The sequence below is a fragment of the Triticum aestivum genome, chromosome 3A (genome assembly GCF_018294505.1).
Source record: "Triticum aestivum cultivar Chinese Spring chromosome 3A, IWGSC CS RefSeq v2.1, whole genome shotgun sequence".
Lineage (NCBI taxonomy): Eukaryota > Viridiplantae > Streptophyta > Magnoliopsida > Poales > Poaceae > Triticum > Triticum aestivum.
The window spans coordinates 36,438,910-36,458,996 of NC_057800.1; positions in this window are offsets into that span (position 1 = coordinate 36,438,910).

The following is a 20,087-nucleotide window of genomic DNA, read 5'->3' on the forward strand; positions in this document are numbered from 1 at the left end:
ATGAGAAGCCTAGTTCTTAATCCCCGTAGAAGAGAAGAGGTTGACTCAGATCAGAAGGCCATGAGGTATAAGGAGTAAAAAGAGCCTTACGTTCCATCCCACAATCAATTCCCTTATATAACTAAAGCATTTCTAGACTCAACTTCGACCAGTTTGGCTTGGTAATCCTACAGGCAGTCAAGCTCTGATACCAATGCTGTCAGGACCCCGACTCAATGCCACATCGATCTAGCATGTAACACCTCATATCACTTTGCGGCCTCACGCACGGTATTTCCACTGGTGTCACCTTACCTTTGCCCGGGACAGTTTGCGCCTTTTGGCACACGTATATGACAGTGTCGCTAGCATCCATATGATAAGGAGCCCGGGCTGACATGGCTAGTCGTAAACCCAAAGTGGCACTAACTTACAGGGACAGGCATCCATGACCCAGCATCGAACGTGTCGGTCATCAGCGAGTGAATCCAGGCTGTAGCACTGGGCTAGCAGGACTTCGGTGAACCGGGCTGTAGCGGGCTAACAGGACTCCGGTATTCATCGCGTGACATTTCCCCGAAGGGACAGACACAGGAACGAAGAAGGACACATGCCGGCCAGCCTAAGTGTTCCGGAGCAGTAGCAAGCTACCATGGCTCGGTGGAAACACCAGGAGACATTTCCCGGTAAGAGAGGCTACTAAGGATAAACAACTAGATAGCCAGATCCCACACATACCAAGCATTTCAATAACATACACACAATATGCTCGATATGTGCAAATACAACATGGCATCACAACATGACTCTACGACTCAAGTATTTATTCAATAGGCTCCGAGGAGCGAGATATTACAAACATAGGTCTCATGACCCAACATTCAGAGCATACAAGTCAAAACACAAGCGGAAGCTATCATGTCTGAGTACAGACATCTATAAGTGAAAAAGGCTGAAAGCCTGACTATCTACCAGATCCTGCCGAGGGCACAAGATCGTAGCTGAGGTAACAAGCTAAACGTCGAAGTCCACGCGGAATTACTAGTGAGACTGAAGTCTCTCTGCAAAAACATAAAATGGCCAAACGTGAGTACAAATGTACCCAGCAAGACTTACATCAGATCTAACTACATATGCATCATTATCAACAAGGGGATGGTGGGGTTTAACTGCAGCAAGCCAGCTTTGACTCGGTGGCTATCCTGAACTACGACTGCAAGTAACTCTTTTGAGGTGGCGCACACGAGTCCACATAATCACCATAGCAATACACTACTATGGATCCGCTCCCGTCTCCCTACGAGAATGCCATCCATAGCACTCACGCTTATCTTGCGTATTTTAGAGTATCCACTTTCACTTGTCTATGAACTATGCAAGGGGTCCAAGTTTCCATATCCGAGGAATCCGGCTATTCGAATAGATAATGATAACCCTGCAGGGGTGTACTTCTTCACACACGCTTTCGCCACTTATCGCCCTGTACACGTCATGTATCTCGGCAACCTTCAAGCGGAAGCCGGGCGAGGGAGTCGGCCACGACCTGACTAACCAAACAAGTCTCTCGTCCAGGTTTATCGCCTATTCGGGTTCCATCCGCAAGGAGATCCGGCCGGGGTGTCGCTCACGGCCCCAAACGATGTGAGCAGGGTTCCCAAGCCCACCATCCGGGTGCCACTTGGTACACCGTGCCACTGTGCCTAGTCTGTCCCAAGCCCACCTGTACCGGGTGCCACTTGGTAGACTACTAACACTACCTACAAACACCAGAAACTAGTTGCAACTCCTGGACAGAGATCATGCTGATTAATAAGTCGAGAGGGGTCGAGTTACCGGAACCCAATGTGTGGTAGTAACTGGTCATGGATCACAAACACAGAACTCAGTTCCTGAGGATGGCTGCAATGAGACAACCCACCATGTACTCCTACATGGCCTCTCACCGCTACCTTTACCAAATCGTGTTCACAAACTTAGCTCTCAACGGTAGGACATGTTCACACACCTCTGATTCATCCCCGATGAATCAGACCTGACTCAACTCTAAGCAGTAGCAGGCATGACAAACAAACATGGATGAGTAGGCACATCAGGGCTCAAACAACTCCTACTCATGCTAGTGGGTTTCATCTATTTACTGTGGCAATGACAGGTCATGCAGAGGATAAAAGGTTCAGCTACCGCAGCAAGTAACAGATGAACCGTTGTTGTCCTAATGCAGTAAAAGAGAGCAGGAGCGAGAGAGTGGGATTGTATCGGAATGAACAAGGAGGTTTTGCTTGCCTGGCACTTCTAAAGATAACATTGAGTCTTCATCAGTCTCAACGATCACATCATCGGTACAGTGCCACTTGGATAGTGCCAATGACAGGTGGGGCCGGGTCAACAGACACGTCAGCACGGTCAAAGCTGACGTGTGGGCCCATGGTGGTTAGGTTAAAACTTAACAGCAAATAATAAAGATTAAATAAGGGCGTGGGGCCCATACGTCAGTGGCTCTGGGGAGGGTTAGCTGGCCGTGATTAGCGCTAATCACGCGGCCACGTTGGCTAGTGACGCCGGCGACCACAGCGACGGCGAGACCTCGCCGGAGTTGCTCGGGACGGTGCTACAGCCCGCGGCTGGTCGCGCTGAGGGCACCAAGAGGGAGCCCGTGCTCCCGCGCATCTAGGGGCGCACGCAGCTGGGCACGGGGAGGCCGGGGTCGACGGCGGCGACCACTTAGGCGGCGGCCGGAGCTCGGGGATTCGTGGGACCGGCGCTGCGGTGCACGGGAGGACGAGTGGTTAGGTGCTTTGGGTTCCTGGGAGCACGCCGAGGACGACAGCGTGCTCGGATGCGACACATGTGGGTTCTAGCCGCGACAGAGACATGGACGGCGGCAAGCAAGCTCCGGCTCCGGTGGGATCGAGGCTACAGGGCGCAGTCGAGGCGGGGAAGAGAGAGGGGAGGCGTAGGAGCTCACAGTGAGTTCGAAGAGCAGGTCGGCGTGCTCGGGGAGACGGCGGAGAGGATGAATCGGACGGCGGCATCCGACGGCCGTGGTCGGGGAAGAAGCGCCGCGGCATCGTCTTGGGGCATCCGGGCTTCGGTGGGTCGACGTAGAGGGGCTTGGGGTCCGGGCTGAGCTCGGGTACGCAGAGAGGGAGCGAGGAAGTGGCTGTGGCCGCGGTGGTTGCGAGCGACGGTGATGAGCGCGCTCGGGCGCGAGAGGGGGAGAGCAGAGAAGGGAGAAGGGGGTCGGGAGAGAGTGAGAGAGAGGAGCGAGGGGGCTGCGTGGCATCTCCCGAAGAGGCCAGGGTGAAGCGGCAAGCAGGAGGTGGCCGGGGCGGCGTCGGCGCTCGCCACCGAGCAGCTTCGGGGCGAGGGGGAGGAAGACGACAGAGAGGAGGAGGTGGGCTGGGCCGGCCAGCTCAGATGGGCCGCCAGGTGGGCTAGAATACCAGGTAAGTTACAGGTGAGTGCTCTGTTTTATATTTCTGTTCTGTTTTATTTTTTTTAAATTTGTTTTGCCACTGTTTTGAATTTAAAATAATTCAAACAATGCCAAAAACTCCTCTGAATATTTTTATTTTGCTAGATGGAATTTTCCAAAAGCTCATAAAATATTTCAGGGGTATTTGAAATTATATTCTAATTATATGAATATAATTCAAATTCAAATAGCTAATGATTTAAATTCAAAGTCCCAAAAATAAATCCTTTTAAAATGTTCATTATTTTTGGTTTGGATCAAAACCCTTGCCAAAAATATTAAACATCTAAGAAGAGCATTTTGGAACAATGAATGAGATTTTAGGGTTTTTGCCCTTCTTTTATTTAAGTTTTTGAGGCTTCCAAACTTCCTCAGTTCAAGTTTCAAAACTTTAAACATGATGCAAGCAAGATGCAAACTCTAGACAGCACCAGAAGCTAGGGATGTGACAAACGCGGACTCGCGTGCCACTGATGCCACAACCCCTCATGTGCAGTCTCAGTGTCTCGGGCGGGTCCAACTCCATCGCGCGCGCAAACGGAGCTGGAAGCCGGAGGCGACGACGAGGCGCCCGGCGCAGCCTGACGAAGAACTCGCAAGGGTCGTCCCCTATATGGACCGCCGTGGGTGGAGGAGCCGCCGGCGGAGGTGAAGCTGACGCGCCGCCCCGTCCGCCTCTTCCCCGAGCGCCTCGACCTCGTCCTCGACCTCGTCCGCGACCTCGCCCCCTCCCTCTTCCCCTTATGGCTGGCTCTGCCACCACGGGCGCGGAAGAGGGAGAGATGCGCTGTCTGGCGGCGACCCTCGCCACCACCGATGAAGGGCCTGGGTTCTCTTTCTCCATGGCAGATGAGAGAAAGGGGAGCAGAAGCTAATGAAAGGAGAAGATGAGAGAATGTGGGTTTCTGTGCTCCCATCCCGCTCTTTATAAAGGAGCGAGGTGGGGGCTCGGCCGCCCCGCTCAGCGAATCAAGGCACGGGAAGGGCAGGGAGTCGGGGCCAACCCGCTGCCTCTGCTCACGACGGCCCAGTTTCCCACTCCACCATCCGTGACCCCAAGCGCATGGGAGCCGCGTGGCGGGGATGCAGAACCAAGGCGACAGATGAGGCGGCCTCGCTCCGCCCCGTGAACGCGAGGAGTGGACGTCCCGAAAACCGCGCACCGGCCCCGTCCAGTAAATGCACCGCGCCCCCATGCCTACCTCCGTTTAGGGGGGAGGGCGTGAACCATCCTCATCATCGTGGCCTGACGCATGCTCGAGGGGCTTAGCCCCGCGCCCGCCGCCCGCGTCACCCATGACGCCGCGTTTGACGCGTGCCGTTCTGGGCGTGCGCGATGGGAGCAGAGAGATATGCGGCGTGACCTAGGCCGCGCGTGCCCGTGCACTGTTTTGGGCCTGGCCCAACAGCGCTCGGCACCGTGTATGGCCCAGGCCCGGGGACTCCTGTCGGTGTACTAGAGTAGGGGTACCCTAGTATCCCGAACTCGTGCACGGGCAGTTGCAGCACCCCGCGGCAAGGCTTGCCGGGTGACCACCAAGACCCTCCGTGGTTCCCTTGAAGACCATTCAAGAACAAAGTACTCAAACCAAGGCCCCGGCAAGAGGAGCTTGCCGGGAAGGCCAACCAAGGCCCCGGCAAGAGGAGCTTGCCGGGAAGGCCAACCAAGGCCCCGGCAAGAGGATCTTACCGGAAAGAGACAAGACCCCGGCAAGAGGAGCTTGTCGGGAAGGCCACTCAAGGCATACCAAGAAAGCTTGCCGCGACGCGCCCTGCGTCCCGGCAAGATCCGGAGAGCGACAAGCTTCCGGACGCGACAAGACGACGGCCACGGCAAGGAGCTTGCCGCGGGAAACCCCCACTTCGTGCCCGCGCTCCAGCACACCTGCTAACGTGTCGCTCTAGGACTCTCCCAAGCACACGTGGCAGGAGGCCGTGCAGCTAGGGGTACGTGGTGTCCAGCGGAGATGAAGAGAAGACCATCGTGGCAAACGGTGGCGCTCCTAACGGTCACCTTTTTGCACTGTTTAGGAGACTCAGACAGGCATTTAATGCCCTTGTCCCCTGCCGTCAGAGTTAGGTAGGGTGCACTGTATCCATAGTAGCGGTAGCTGCACCTACCATATCCTTTTCCATTTTTACCCTTCTAGTCTACGTTGCCACCTGTCGGTGACCCCTTGAAAGTATAAAAGGAGGCCCAGGCGCAACGTAGAAGGGGGTTCGGCCGGTTCGGCTCATTCGAGACACCAGAAACACTCCCACGCTCAGTCTGGTAGCGTCGGTCGCTCCTGAGCAAAGATTCAACACACACAAACAAGCAGCAGTAGGGTTTTACGCATCCGTGCGGCCCGAAGCTGGGTAAAATCGCCCGCGTGTACTGCCTCGATCCGCTCTTTGTGCGCTCTCCGCCTCCCACCGAACCGAAAGGGGTCCTGTCCCCATAGGTGTTGGTGGATCAGCACCTCCCGACATTCTCTGAATTCTTTTATGCACGATTGGTTATCTTTGCAAGTCTCTTCGCATTATCCGTTTGGTTTGGCCAACTAGATTGGTAGTTCTTGCCATGGGAGAAGTGCTTAGCTTTGGGTTCGATCTTGTGGTGTCCTTACCCAGTGACAGAAGGGGCAGCAAGGCACGTATTGTATCGTTGCCATCGAGGATAACAAGATGGGGTTTATTTCATATTGCATGAATTTATCTCTCTACATCATGTCATCTTGCTTAAGGCGTTACTCTGTTTTTAACTTAATACTCTAGATGCATGCTGGATAGCGGTCGATGAGTGGAGTAATAGTAGTAGATGCAGAATCGTTTCGGTCTACTTGTCACGGACATGATGCCTATATACATGATCATGCCTAGATATTCTCATAATTATGCTCAATTCTATTTATTGCTCAACAGTAATTTGTTGACCCATCGTAGAATATGTATGCTCTTGAGAGAAGCCACTAGTGAAACCTATGGCCCCCGGGTCTATTCTCATCATATCAATCTCCATCACTTTTATATTGTTTTGCTATTTACTTTGCTATTTACTTTTTACTTTGCATCTTTATATCAAAAATACCAAAAAATATTCTATCTATCAGATCTCACTCTCGTAAGTGACCGTGAAGGGCTTGAAAACCCCTAATCGCGTTGGTTGCGAGTAGCTATCGCTTTGTGCAGGTACGAGGGACTTGAGCGTGGGCTCCTACTGGATTGGTACCTTGGTTCTCAAAAACTGAGGGAAATACTTACGCTACTCTGCTGCATCATCCCTTCCTCTTTGGGTAAAACCAACGCAAGCTCAAGACGTAGCAAGAAGGATTTTCGGCGCCGTTCCCGGGGAGTCTACGCAAAAAGTAAACATACCAAGTACCCATCACAATCCCTATCTCTTGCATTACATTATTTGCCATTTGCCTCTCGTTTTCCTCTCCCCCAATTCACCCTTGCCGTTTTATTCGCCCTCTCTCTCTATCCTCTTTCTCTATTTGCCTCTTATGGTCCGTTTGCTTTTTGTTAGCTCGTATGGTTGGAATAGTCATTTAAGATTTATGGATCCTCATCTTCTTGCTAATCTTTTTAAGAGATCCAGTTATGTTGAACCAATTTCTAGTGAGTTTTGTGCACTAGATTATCTTTATGAAGTTTTGCTTGAAATTCGTGAATCTGAAAATTGCGATGAAGTATGTTATGAAGTGATTCACGATAAATCTTTGAATAAAAAGCATGATTGCAATGATGTTATTATAAATTCTAGTAATGACAATTGTGCTAATAATATGCAAAACCCTAAGCTTGGGGATGCTAGTTTTGTTATGTCCTCTACTTGTTGCAATGATCATGATTGGGGTGATTCTTCTTTTGATCTTGAAAATTTATTTAAACCCCATGATGAATATGAGATTTATTATAATGTTTGCAATAATATTGAAAGTGGGTTTGGAAGAATGTCAACTTTAGATCCCACATATTTAGAGAATGTTCAATCTTATGAAGTTTTTGATAAAAGTGCGTTTGGGAAGGTCATGAGTTTAGTTAATGTTAATCCCACTATTTCGAAAAAGTGCCAACTTTGCATGCATATGGATCATGTTGAGAATATTTTATGTGATAGCTATATTGTTGAATTTGCTTATGATCCTACATGTAATTACTATGAGAGAGGAAAATATGGTTGTAGAAATTTTCATGTTACTAAATTACCTCTTGTTATGTTGAGATTGCTATTCTTTCTTTCCTCTTCCTTGCATATGCTAGTTTTTGCTTGCCTCTATAATTTGTTTGCCTATAAGATGCCTATGCATAGGAAGTATGTTAGACTTAGATGTGTTTGTCAAATGCTTTATGATGCTCCTTTTGTGCTTCAATTCTTGTCTTTCATGTAAGCATCATTAAAATTATCAATGCCTAGCTATAAGGCTTTAAAGAAAAGCGCTTGTTGGGAAACAACCCAATATTTTTCCTTGCTGTTATTTAATAAATAAATTATTTAGCATCTTCTTTGGTTGTGTTTTTTGTGTTTAATTAGTGATTGTTCCAAGTAGAACCGTTGGGAAGACTTGGGGAAAGTGTTGTTGAACTTGCTGTAAAAAACAGAAACTTTAGCGCTCACGAGAACTGCTGTAATTCTTATTTTAAGAGTGATATTTAGTTAATTCTTTTTCAATATGATTAATAGATAAATTCCTCACGTCCAGCAATTTATTTTAGAATTTTTGGGGTGACAGATCTTGCGCTAGCTACAGATTACTACAGACTGTTCTGTTTTTGACAGATTCTGTTTTTCGTGTGTTGTTTGCTTATTTTGATGAATCTATGGCTAGTAAAATACTTTATAATCCATAGAGAAGTTGGAATACAGTAGATTTAACACCAATATAAATAAATAATGATTTCATTACAGTACCTCGAAGTGTTCTTTGTTTTCTTTCGCTAACGGAGCTCGCGAGTTTTCTATTTTGAGTTTTGTGTTGTGAAGTTTTCAAGTTTTGGGTAAGAATTTAATGGATTATGGAACAAGTAGTGGAAAGAGCCTAAGCTTGGGGATGCCCATGGCACCCACAAGATAATCCAAGGACAACAAAAAGTCAAAGCTTGGGGATGCCCCGGAAGGCATCCCCTCTTTCGTCCACTTCCATCGGTAATTTACTTGGAGCTATATTTTTATTCACCAACATGATATGTGTTTTGCTTGGAGCGTATTGTATTATTTGTGTCTTTGTTTGTTAGTATGCCACAATCATCCTTGCTGTAAACACCTTTTGAGAGAGCCATACATGAATTAAAATTTTATAGAATACTCTATGTGCTTCACTTATATCCTTTGAGCTACATAATTTTGCTCTATGTGCTTCACTTAGATCTTTTAGAGCACGGTGGTGGATTCGTTTTAAAGAAACTATTGATCTCTCATGCTTCACTTAAATTAATTTGAGAGTCTCTTAATATCATGGTAATTTGCCTAATAATAATATGCTTGGTATTCAAGATTTTTAAAACTTTCTTTTGAGTGTGTTGAATACTAAGAAAAGATTGAATCATTATAATTGTTCTGAGATATGGAGGTGATAATATTAAAGTCATGCTAGTTGAGTAGTTGTGAATTTAAAGAATACTTGTGTTGAAGTGTGTGATTCCCGTAGCATGCACGTATGGTGAACCATTATGTGATGAAGTCGGAGCATGATTTATTTATTGATTGTCTTCCTTACGAGTGGCGGTCGGGGACGAGCGATGGTCTTTTCCAACCAATCTATCCCCCTAGGAGCATGCGCGTAATACTTTGCTTTGATAACTTCTAAATTTTTGCAATAAGTATATGAGTTCTTTATGACTAATGTTGAGTCCATGGATTATACGCACTCCCACCCTTCCACCCTTGCTAGCCTCTCTAATACCGCGCAAATTTCGCCGGTATCATACACCTACCATATACGTTCCTCAAAATAGCCACCACAGCTACCTATTATGGCATTTCCATAGCCATTCCGAGATATATTGCGATGCAACTTTCCACCATCTAGTTCATCATGACACATCCATCATTGTCATATTGCTTAGCATGATCACGTAGTTAACATAGTATTTGTGGCAAAGCCACCATTCATAAATTCTTTCATACTTGTCACTCATGATTCATTGCATATCCCGGTACACCGCCGGAGGCATTCATATAGAGTCATACTTTGTTTTACTATCAAGTTGTAATCATTGAGTTGTAAATAAATAGAAGTGTGATGATCATCATTCAATAGAGCATTGTCCCCCCAAAAAAGGGAGAAAGGCCAAAGAAAAAAAGGCCCAAAAAAATTATAAATAAAAAAGGGGCAATACTACTATCCTTTTTTTCCACACTTGTGCTTCAAAGTAGCACCATGATATAGCAAGTCTCATATATTGTGCTTCAAAATAGCACCATGTGTTGGGTTTCGTAGTAATTTCAAACAATTACCTACGCACACGCAAGATCATGGTGATGCATAGCAACGAGAGGGGGAGAGTGTGATCTATGTACCCTTGTAGATCGACAACGGAAGCGTTAACTTAGTTGATGTAGTCGTACGTATCCACGGCCCGACCGATCAAGCACCGAAATTACGGCACCTCCGAGTTCTAGCACACGTTCAGCTCGATGACGATCCCCGGACTCCGATCCAGCAAAGTGTCGGGGAAGAGTTCCGTCAGCACGACGGAGTGGTGACGATCTTGATGTTCTACTGTCGCAGGGCTTCACCTAAGCACCGCTACAATATTATCGAGGACTATGGTGGAAGGAGGCACTGCACATGGCTAAGAAGATGATCACGTGGATCAACTTGTGTCCATGGGGTGCCTCTTGCCTCCGTATATAAAGGATCCAAGGGGGGGTTCGGCCGGGTCTAGTAGGAGGCGCGCAGGAGGAGTCCTACTCCTACCGGGAGTAGGACCCCCCTCCCTTTCCTTGTCCAATTAGGAGAGGGGGAAGGAAGGGAGAGAGGAGAGGAGGGCGCCGCCCCTCCCTCCTTGTCCAATTCGGACTAGGGGGAGAGCGGGCGCGCGGCCTGCCCTGGAAGCCCCTCCTCTTCTCCACTTTAGGCCCATGAGGCCCATTAACCCCCTGGGGGGTTCCGGTAACCCCCCTGTGCTCCGGTTTTATCCGAAACTTCCCCGGAACACTTCCGGTGTCCGAATATAGCCGTCCAATATATCAATCTTTATGTCTCGACCATTTCGAGACTCCTCGTCATGTCCGTGATCACATCTAGGACTCCAAACTAACTTCGGTACATCAAAACTCATAAACTCATAATATAACTGTCATCGAAACCTTAAGCGTGCGGACCCTACGGGTTCGAGAATAATGTAGACATGACCGAGACACGTCTCCGGTCAATAACCAATAGCGGAACCTGGATGCTCATATTGGCTCCTACATATTCTACGAAGATCTTTATCGGTCAGACCGCATAACAACATACGTTGTTCCCTTTGTCATCGGTATGTTACTTGCCCGAGATTCGATCGTCGGTATCTCAATACCTAGTTCAATCTCGTTACCGGCATGTCTCTTTACTCATTTCGTAATACATCATCTCGCAACTAACTCATTAGTTGCAATGCTTGCAAGGCTTATGTGATGTGCATTACCGAGAGGGCCCAGAGATACCTCTCCGACAATCGGAGTGACAAATCCTAATCTGAAAAACGCCAACCCAACATGTACCTTTGGAGACACCTGTAGAGTACCTTTATAATCACCCATTTACGTTGTGACGTTTGGCAGCACACAAAGTGTTCCTCCGGCAAACGGGAGTTGCATAATCTCATAGTCATAGGAATATGTATAAGTCATGAAGAAAGCAATAGCAACATACTAAATGATCGGGTGCTAAGCTAATGGAATGGGTCATGTCAATCAGATCATTCAACTAATGATGTGATCCCGTTAATCAAATGACAACTCTTTGTCCATGGTTAGGAAACATAACCATCTTTGATTAATGAGCTAGTCAAGTAGAGGCATACTAGTGACACTCTGTTTGTCTATGTATTCACACATGTATTATGTTTCCGGTTAATACAATTCTAGCATGAATAATAAACATTTATCATGATATAAGGAAATAAATAATAAATTTATTATCGCCTCTAGGGCATATTTCCTTCAGTCTCCCACTTGCACTAGAGTCAATTATCTAGATTACACAGTAATGATTCTAACACCCATGGAGCCTTGGTGCTGATCATGTTTTGCTCGTGGAAGAGGCTTAGTCAATGGGTCTGCAACATTCAGATCCGTATGTATCTTGCAAATCTCTGTGTCTCCCACCTGGACTAGATCCCGGATGGAATTGAAGCGTCTCTTGATGTGCTTGGTTCTCTTGTGAAATCTGGATTCCTTTGCCAAGGCAATTGCACCAGTATTGTCACAAATGATTTTCATTGGACCCGATGCACTAGGTATGACACCTAGATCGGATATGAACTCCTTCATCCAGACTCCTTCATTTGCTGCTTCCGAAGCAGCTATGTACTCCGCTTCACATGTAGATCCCGCCACAACGCTTTGTTTAGAACTGCACCAACTGACAGCTCCACCGTTTAATGTAAATACATATCCGGTTTGCGATTTAGAATCGTCCGGATCAGTGTCAAAGCTTGCATCAACGTAACCTTTTACGATGAGCTCTTTGTCACCTCCATATATGAGAAACATATCCTTAGTCCTTTTCAGGTATTTCAGGATGTTCTTGACCGCTGTCCAGTGATCCACTCCTGGATCACTTTGGTACCTCCCTGCTAGACTTATAGCAAGGCACACATCAGGTCTGGTACACAACATTGCATACATGATAGAGCCTATGGCTGAAGCATAGGGAACATCTTTTATTTTCTCTCTATCTTCTGCAGTGGTCGGGCATTGAGTCTTACTCAACTTCACACCTTGTAACACAGGCAAGAACCCTTTCTTTGCTTGATCAATTTTGAACTTCTTCAAAACTTTGTCAAGGTATGTGCTTTGTGAAAGTCCAATTAAGCGTCGTGATCTATCTCTATAGATCTTAATGCCTAATATGTAAGAAGCTTCACCGAGGTCTTTCATCGAAAAACTCTTAATCAAGTATCCCTTTATGCTATCCAGAAATTCTATATCATTTCCAATTAGTAATATGTCATCCACATATAATATCAGAAATGCTACAGAGCTCCCACTCACTTTCTTGTAAATACAGGCTTCTCCAAAAGTCTATATAAAACCAAATGCTTTGATCACACTATCAAAGCGTTTATTCCAACTCCGAGAGGCTTGCACCAGTCCATAAATGGATCGCTGGAGCTTGCACACTTTGTTAGCTCCCTTTGGATCGACAAAACCTTCTGGTTGCATCATATACAACTCTTCTTCCAGAAATCCATTCAGGAATGCAGTTTTGACATCCATCTGCCAAATTTCATAATCATAAAATGCGGCAATTGCTAACATGATTCGGACAGACTTAAGCATCGCTACGGGCGAGAAGGTCTCATCGTAGTCAATCCCTTGAACTTGTCGAAAACCTTTTGCGACAAGTCGATCTTTGTAGACAGTAATATTACTGTCAGCGTCAGTCTTCTTCTTGAAGATCCATTTATTCTCAATTGCTTGCCGATCATCGGGCAAGTCAACCAAAGTCCATACTTTGTTCTCATACATGGATCCCATCTCAGATTTCATGGCTTCAAGCCATTTTGCGGAATCTGGGCTCACCATCGCTTCTTCACAGTTCGTAGGTTCATCATGATCTAGTAGCATGACTTCCAGAACAGGATTACCGTACCACTCTGGTGCAGATCTCACTCTGGTTGATCTATGAGGTTCAGTAGTATCTTGTTCTAAAGTTTCATGATCATCATCATTAGCTTCCTCACTAACTGGTGTAGGTGTCACAGAAACAGTTTTTTGTGATGCACTACTTTCCAATAAGGGAGCAGGTACAGTTACCTCGTCAAGTTCTACTTTCCTCCCACTCACTTCTTTCGAGAGAAACTCCTTCTCCAGAAAGTTTCGGAACTTGGCAACAAAAGTCTTGCCTTCGGATCTGTGATAGAAGGTGTATCCAATAGTCTCCTTTGGATATCCTATGAAGACACATTTCTCCGATTTGGGTTCGAGCTTATCAGGTTGAAGCTTTTTCACATAAGCATCGCAGCCCCAAACTTTCAGAAACGACAACTTTGGTTTCTTGCCAAACCATAGTTCATAAGGCATCGTCTCAACGGATTTTGATGGTGCCCTATTTAACGTGAATGCAGCCGTCTCCAAAGCATAACCCCAAAACGATAGAGGTAAATCAGTGAGAGACATCATAGATCACACCATATCTAGTAAAGTACGATTACGACGTTCGGACACACCATTACGCTGTGGTGTTCCGGGTGGCGTGAGTTGCGAAACTATTCCGTATTGTTTCAAATGTACACCAAACTCGTAACTCAAATATTCTCCTCCACGATCAGATCGTAGAAACTTTATTTTCTTGTTACGATGATTTTTCTACTTCACTCTGAAATTCTTTGAACTTTTCAAACGTTTCACACTTATGTTTCATTAAGTAGATATACCCATATCTGCTTAAGTCATCTGTGAAGGTGAGAAAATAACGATATCTGCCACGAGCCTCAATATTCATCGGACCACATACATCTGTATGTATGATTTCCAACAAATCTGTTGCTCTCTCCATAGTACCGGAGAACGGTGTTTTAGTCATCTTGCCCATGAAGCACGGTTCGCAAGTACCAAGTGATTCATAATCAAGTGGTTCCAAAAGTCCATCAGTATGGAGTTTCTTCATGCGCTTTACACCGATATGACCTAAACGGCAGTGCCACAAATAAGTTGCACTATCATTATCAACTCTGCATCTTTTGGCTTCAACACTATGAATATGTGTGTCACTACTATCGAGATTCAATAAAAATAGACCACTCTTTAAGGGTGCATGACCATAAAAGATATTACTCATATAAATAGAACAACCATTATTCTCAGATTTAAATGAATAACCGTCTCGCATCAAACAAGATCTAGATATAATGTTCATGCTTAACGCTGGCACCAAATAACAATTATTTAGGTCTAATATTAATCCCGAAGGTAGATGTAGAGGTAGCGTGCCGACTGCGATCACATAGACGTTGGAACCGTTTCCCACGCGCATCGTCACCTCGTCCTTAGCCAATCTTCGCTTAATCCGTAGCCCCTGTTTCGAGTTGCAAATATTAGCAACAGAACCAGTATCAAATACCCAGGTGCTACTGCGAGCATTAGTAAGGTACACATCAATAACATGTATATCACATATACCTTTGTTCACCTTGCCATCCTTCTTATCTGCCAAATACTTGGGGCAGTTCCGCTTCCAGTGACCAGTCTGCTTGCAGTAGAAGCACTCAATTTCAGGCTTAGGTCCAGGTTTGGGTTTCTTCTCTTGAGTAGCAACTTGCTTGCTGTTCTTTTTGAAGTTCCCCTTCTTCTTCCCTTTGCCCTTTTTCTTGAAACTAGTGGTCTTGTCGACCATCAACACTTGATGCTCCTTCTTGATTTCTACCTCCGCAGCTTTCAGCATTGTGAAGAGCTCGGGAATAGTCTTATTCATCCCTTGCATATTATAGTTCATCACGAAGCTCTTGTAGCTTGGTGGAAGTGATTGGAGAATTCTGTCAATGACGCAATCATCTGGAAGATTAACTCCCAATTGAATCAAGTGATTATTATACCCAGACATTTTGAGTATATGCTCACTAACAGAACTGTTCTCCTCCATCTTGCAGCTATAGAACTTATTGGAGACTTCATATCTCTCAATCCGGGCATTTGCTTGAAATATTAACTTCAACTCCTGGAACATCTCATATGCTCCATGACATTTAAAACGTCGTTAAAGTCCCGATTCTAAGCCGTAAAGCATGTCACACTGAACTATCGAGTAGTCATCAGCTTTGCTCTGCCAGACGTTCATAACATCATGTGTTGCTCCAGCAGCAGGCCTGGCACCCAGCGGTGCTTCCAGGACGTAATTCTTATGTGCAGCAATGAGGATAATCCTCAAGTTACGGACCCAGTCCGTGTAATTGCTACCATCATCTTTCAACTTTGCTTTCTCAAGGAACGCATTAAAATTCAACGGAACAACAGCACGGGCCATCTATCTACAATCAAGCATAAACAAGCAAGATACTATCAGGTACTAAGTTTCATGATAAATTTAGGTTCAAATAATTTACTTAAAGAACTCCCACTTAGATAGACATCCCTCTAATCCTCTAAGTGATTACGTGATCCAAATCAACTAAACCATGTCTGATCATCACGTGAGATGGAGTAGTTTCATTGGTGAACATCACTATGTTGATCATGTCTACTATATGATTTACGCTCGACCTTTCGGTCTCCGTGTTTCGAGGCCATATCTGTATATGCTTGGCTCGTCAAGTATAACCTGAGTATTCCGCGTGTGCAACTGTTTTGCGCCCGTTGTATTTGAACATAGAGCCTATCACACCCGATCATCACGTGGTGTCTCAGCACGAAGAACTTTAGCAACGGTGCATACTCAGGGAGAACACTTCTTGATAATTAGTGAGACATCATCTTATAATGCTACCGTCAATCAAAGCAAGATAAGATGCATAAAAGATAAACATCACATGCAATCAATATAAGTGATATGATATGGCCATCATCATCTTGTGCTTGTGATCTCCATCTTTGAAGCACCGTCATGATCACCATCGTCACCGGCCCGACACCTTGATCTCCATCGTAGCATCGTTGTCGTCTCGCCAATCTTATGCTTCCATGACTATCGCTACCGCTTAGTGATAAAGTAAAGCATTACAGCGCGATTGCATTGCATACAATAAAGCGACAACCATATGGCTCCTGCCAGTTGCCGATAACTCGGTTACAAAACATGATCATCTCATACAATAAAATTTAGCATCATGTCTTGACCATATCACATCACAACATGCCCTGCAAAAACAAGTTAGACGCCCTCTACTTTGTTGTTGCAAGTTTTACGTGGCTGCTACGGGCTTAAGCAAGAACCAATCTTACCTACGCATCAAAACCACAACGATAGTTTGTCAAGTTGGTGCTGTTTTAACCTTCGCAAGGACCGGGCGTAGCCACACTCGGTTCAACTAAAGTTGGAGAAACTGTCACCCGCAAGCCACCTATGTGCAAAGCACGTCGGGAGAACCGGTCTCACGTAAGCGTACGCGTAATGTCGGTCCGGGCCGCTTCGTCCAACAATACCGCCGAACCAAAGTATGACATGCTGGTAAGCAGTATGACTTATATCACCCACAACTCACTTGTGTTCTACTCGTGCATATGACATCAACATATAAAACCTAGGCTCTAATACCACTGTTGGGTTTCATACTAATTTCAAAAAATTTCCTACGCACACGCAAGATCATGGTGATGCATAGCAACAAGAGGGGGAGAGTGTGATCTACGTACCCTTGTAGATCAACAACGGAAGCGTTAACTTAGTTGATGTAGTCGTTCTAGCACACGTTCAGCTCAATGATGGTCCCCGGACTCCGATCCAGCAAAATGTCGGGGAAGAGTTCCGTCAGCATGACGGCGTGGTGACGATCTTGATGTTCTACTGTCGCAGGGCTTCGCCTAAGCACCGCTACAATATTATCGAGGACTATGGTGGAAGGGGGCACCGCACACGGCTAAGAATATGATCACGTGGATCAACCTGTGTCCATGGGGTGCCTCTTGCCTCCGTATATAAAAGATCCAAGGGGGGGTGCGGCCGGCTCTAGTAGGAGGCGCGCAGGAGGAGTCCTACTCCTACCGGGAGTAGGACGCCCCTCCCTTTCCTTGTCCAATTAGGAGAGGGGGAAGGAAGGGAGAGAGGAGAGGGGGGCGCCGCCCCTCCCTCCTTGTCCAATTCGGACTAGGGGGAGAGGGGGCGCGCGGCCTGCCCTGGCAGCCCCGGCTCTTCTCCACTTTAGGCCCATGAGGCCCATTAACCCCCCGGGGGGTTCCGGTAACCCCCTGGTGCTCCGGTTTTATCCGAAACTTCCCCGGAACACTTCCGGTGTCCGAATATAGCCGTCCAATATATCAATCTTTATGTCTTGACCATTTCGAGACTCCTCGTCATGTCCGTGATCACATCCGGGACTCCGAACTAACTTCGGTACATCAAAACTCATAAACTCATAATATAACTGTCATCGAAACCTTAAGCGTGCGGACCCTACGGGTTCGAGAATAATGTAGACATGACCGAGACACGTCTCCGGTCAATAACCAATAGCGGAACCTGGATGCTCATATTGGCTCCTATATATTCTACGAAGATCTTTATCACTCAGACCGCATAACAACATACGTTGTTCCCTTTGTCATCGGTATGTTACTTGCCCGAGATTCGATCGTCGGTATCTCAATACCTAGTTCAATCTCGTTACCGGCAAGTCTCTTTACTCATTTCGTAATACATCATCTCGCAACTAACTCATTAGTTGCAATGCTTGCAAGGCTTATGTGATGTGCATTACCGAGAGGGCCCAGAGATACCTCTCCGACAATCAGAATGACAAATCCTAATCTCGAAATACGCCAACCCAACATGTACCTTTGGAGACACCTGTAGAGTACCTTTATAATCACCCATTTACGTTGTGACGTTTGGTAGCTCACAAAGTGTTCCTCCGGCAAACGGGAGTTGCATAATCTCATAGTCATAGGAACATGTATAAGTCATGAAGAAAGCAATAGCAACATACTAAACGATCGGGTGCTAAGCTAATGGAATTGGTCATGTCAATCAGATCATTCAACTAATGATGTGATCCCGTTAATCAAATGACAACTCTTTGTCCATGGTTAGGAAACATAACCATCTTTGATTAATGAGCTAGTCAAGTAGAGGCATACTAGTGACACTCTGTTTGTCTATGTATTCAGACATGTATTATGTTTTCGGTTAATACAATTCTGGCATGAATAATAAACATTTATCATGATATAAGGAAATAAATAATAACTTTATTATTGCCTCTAGGGCATATTTCCTTCACCATGTTCTTCATATAGAGAGTCTCATATGTTGTCACTTTCATATACTAGTGGGAATTTTACGTTATAGAACTTGGCTTGTATATTCCAATGATGGGCTTGCTCAAATTGCTCTAGGTCTCCGTGAGCAAGCAAGTTGGATGCACACCCACTAGTTTCTTTTGTTGAGCTTTCATACATTTATAGCTCTAGTGCATCCGTTGCATGGCAATCCCTACTCACTCACATTGATATCTATTGATGGGCATCTCCATAGCTTATTGGTACGCCTAGTTGATGTGAGACTATCTTCTCCTTTTTTGTCTTCTCCACAACGACCATTCTATTCCACATATAGTGCTATATCCATGGCCCATGCTCATGTATTGCATGAAGATTGAAAAAGTTTTGAAAAAGTTAGAGTATGAAACAATTGCTTGGCTTGTCATCGGGGTTGTCCATGATTTAAATACTTTGTGTGGGGAAGATGGAGCATAGCCAGACTATATGATTTTGTAGGGATAACTTTCTTTGGCCATGTTATTTTGAGAAGACATAATTGCTTTGTTAGTATGCTTGAAGTATTATTATTTTCTATGTCAATATAAACCTTTGTCTTGAATCTTTCTAATCTGAATATTCATACCACAATTAAGAAGATTTACATTGAAATTATGCCAAGTAGCACTCCGCATCAAAAATTCTTTTTTTTATCATTTACCTACTCGAGGACGAGCAGGAATTAAGCTTGGGGATGCCTGATACGTCTCCAACGTATCTATAATTTTTGATTGCTCCATGCTATATTATCTACTATTTTGGACTATATTGGGCTTTATTTTCCACTTTTATTATATTTGGGACTAACCAATTAACCGGAGGCCCAGCCCAGAATTGCTGATTTTTGCCTATTTCAGTGTTTCGGACAAACAGAATATCAAACGGAGTCCAAACGGAATAAAATCTTCGGAAACGTTATTTTCTCACCGAACGTGATCCAGGAGACTTGGACCCTACTGCAAGGGATCAAAGAGGTGGTCACGAGGGTGGGGGGTGCCCCCTTCCCCTAGGCCGCGATCCCTGCCTCATGGGCCCCTCGGTGCTCCACCGACGTACTCCTTCCTCCTATATATACACACGTACCCCCAAACGATTAGAACAGGAGGCAAAAACCTAATTCCATCGCCGCAACTTTCTGTATCCACGAGATCCCATCTTGGGGCCTATTTCGGAGCTCCGCCGAAAGAGGGCCGTCATCACGGAGGGCTTGTACATCATCATAGCCCCTCTGATGAAGTGTGAGTAGTTTACCTCAGACCTTCGGGTCCATAGTTAGTAGCTAGATGGCTTCTTCTCGCTCTTTGAATCTCAATACAAAGTTCTCCCCCTCTCTTGTGGAGATCTATTCGATGTAATCTTCTTTTTGCGGTGTCCTTACCCAGTGACAGAAGGGGCAGCAAGGCACGTATTGTATTGTTGCCATCGACGATAACAAGATGGGGTTTATTTCATATTGCATGAATTTATCTCTCTACATCATGTCATCTTGCTTAAGGCTTTACTTTGTTTTTAACTTAATACTCTAGATGC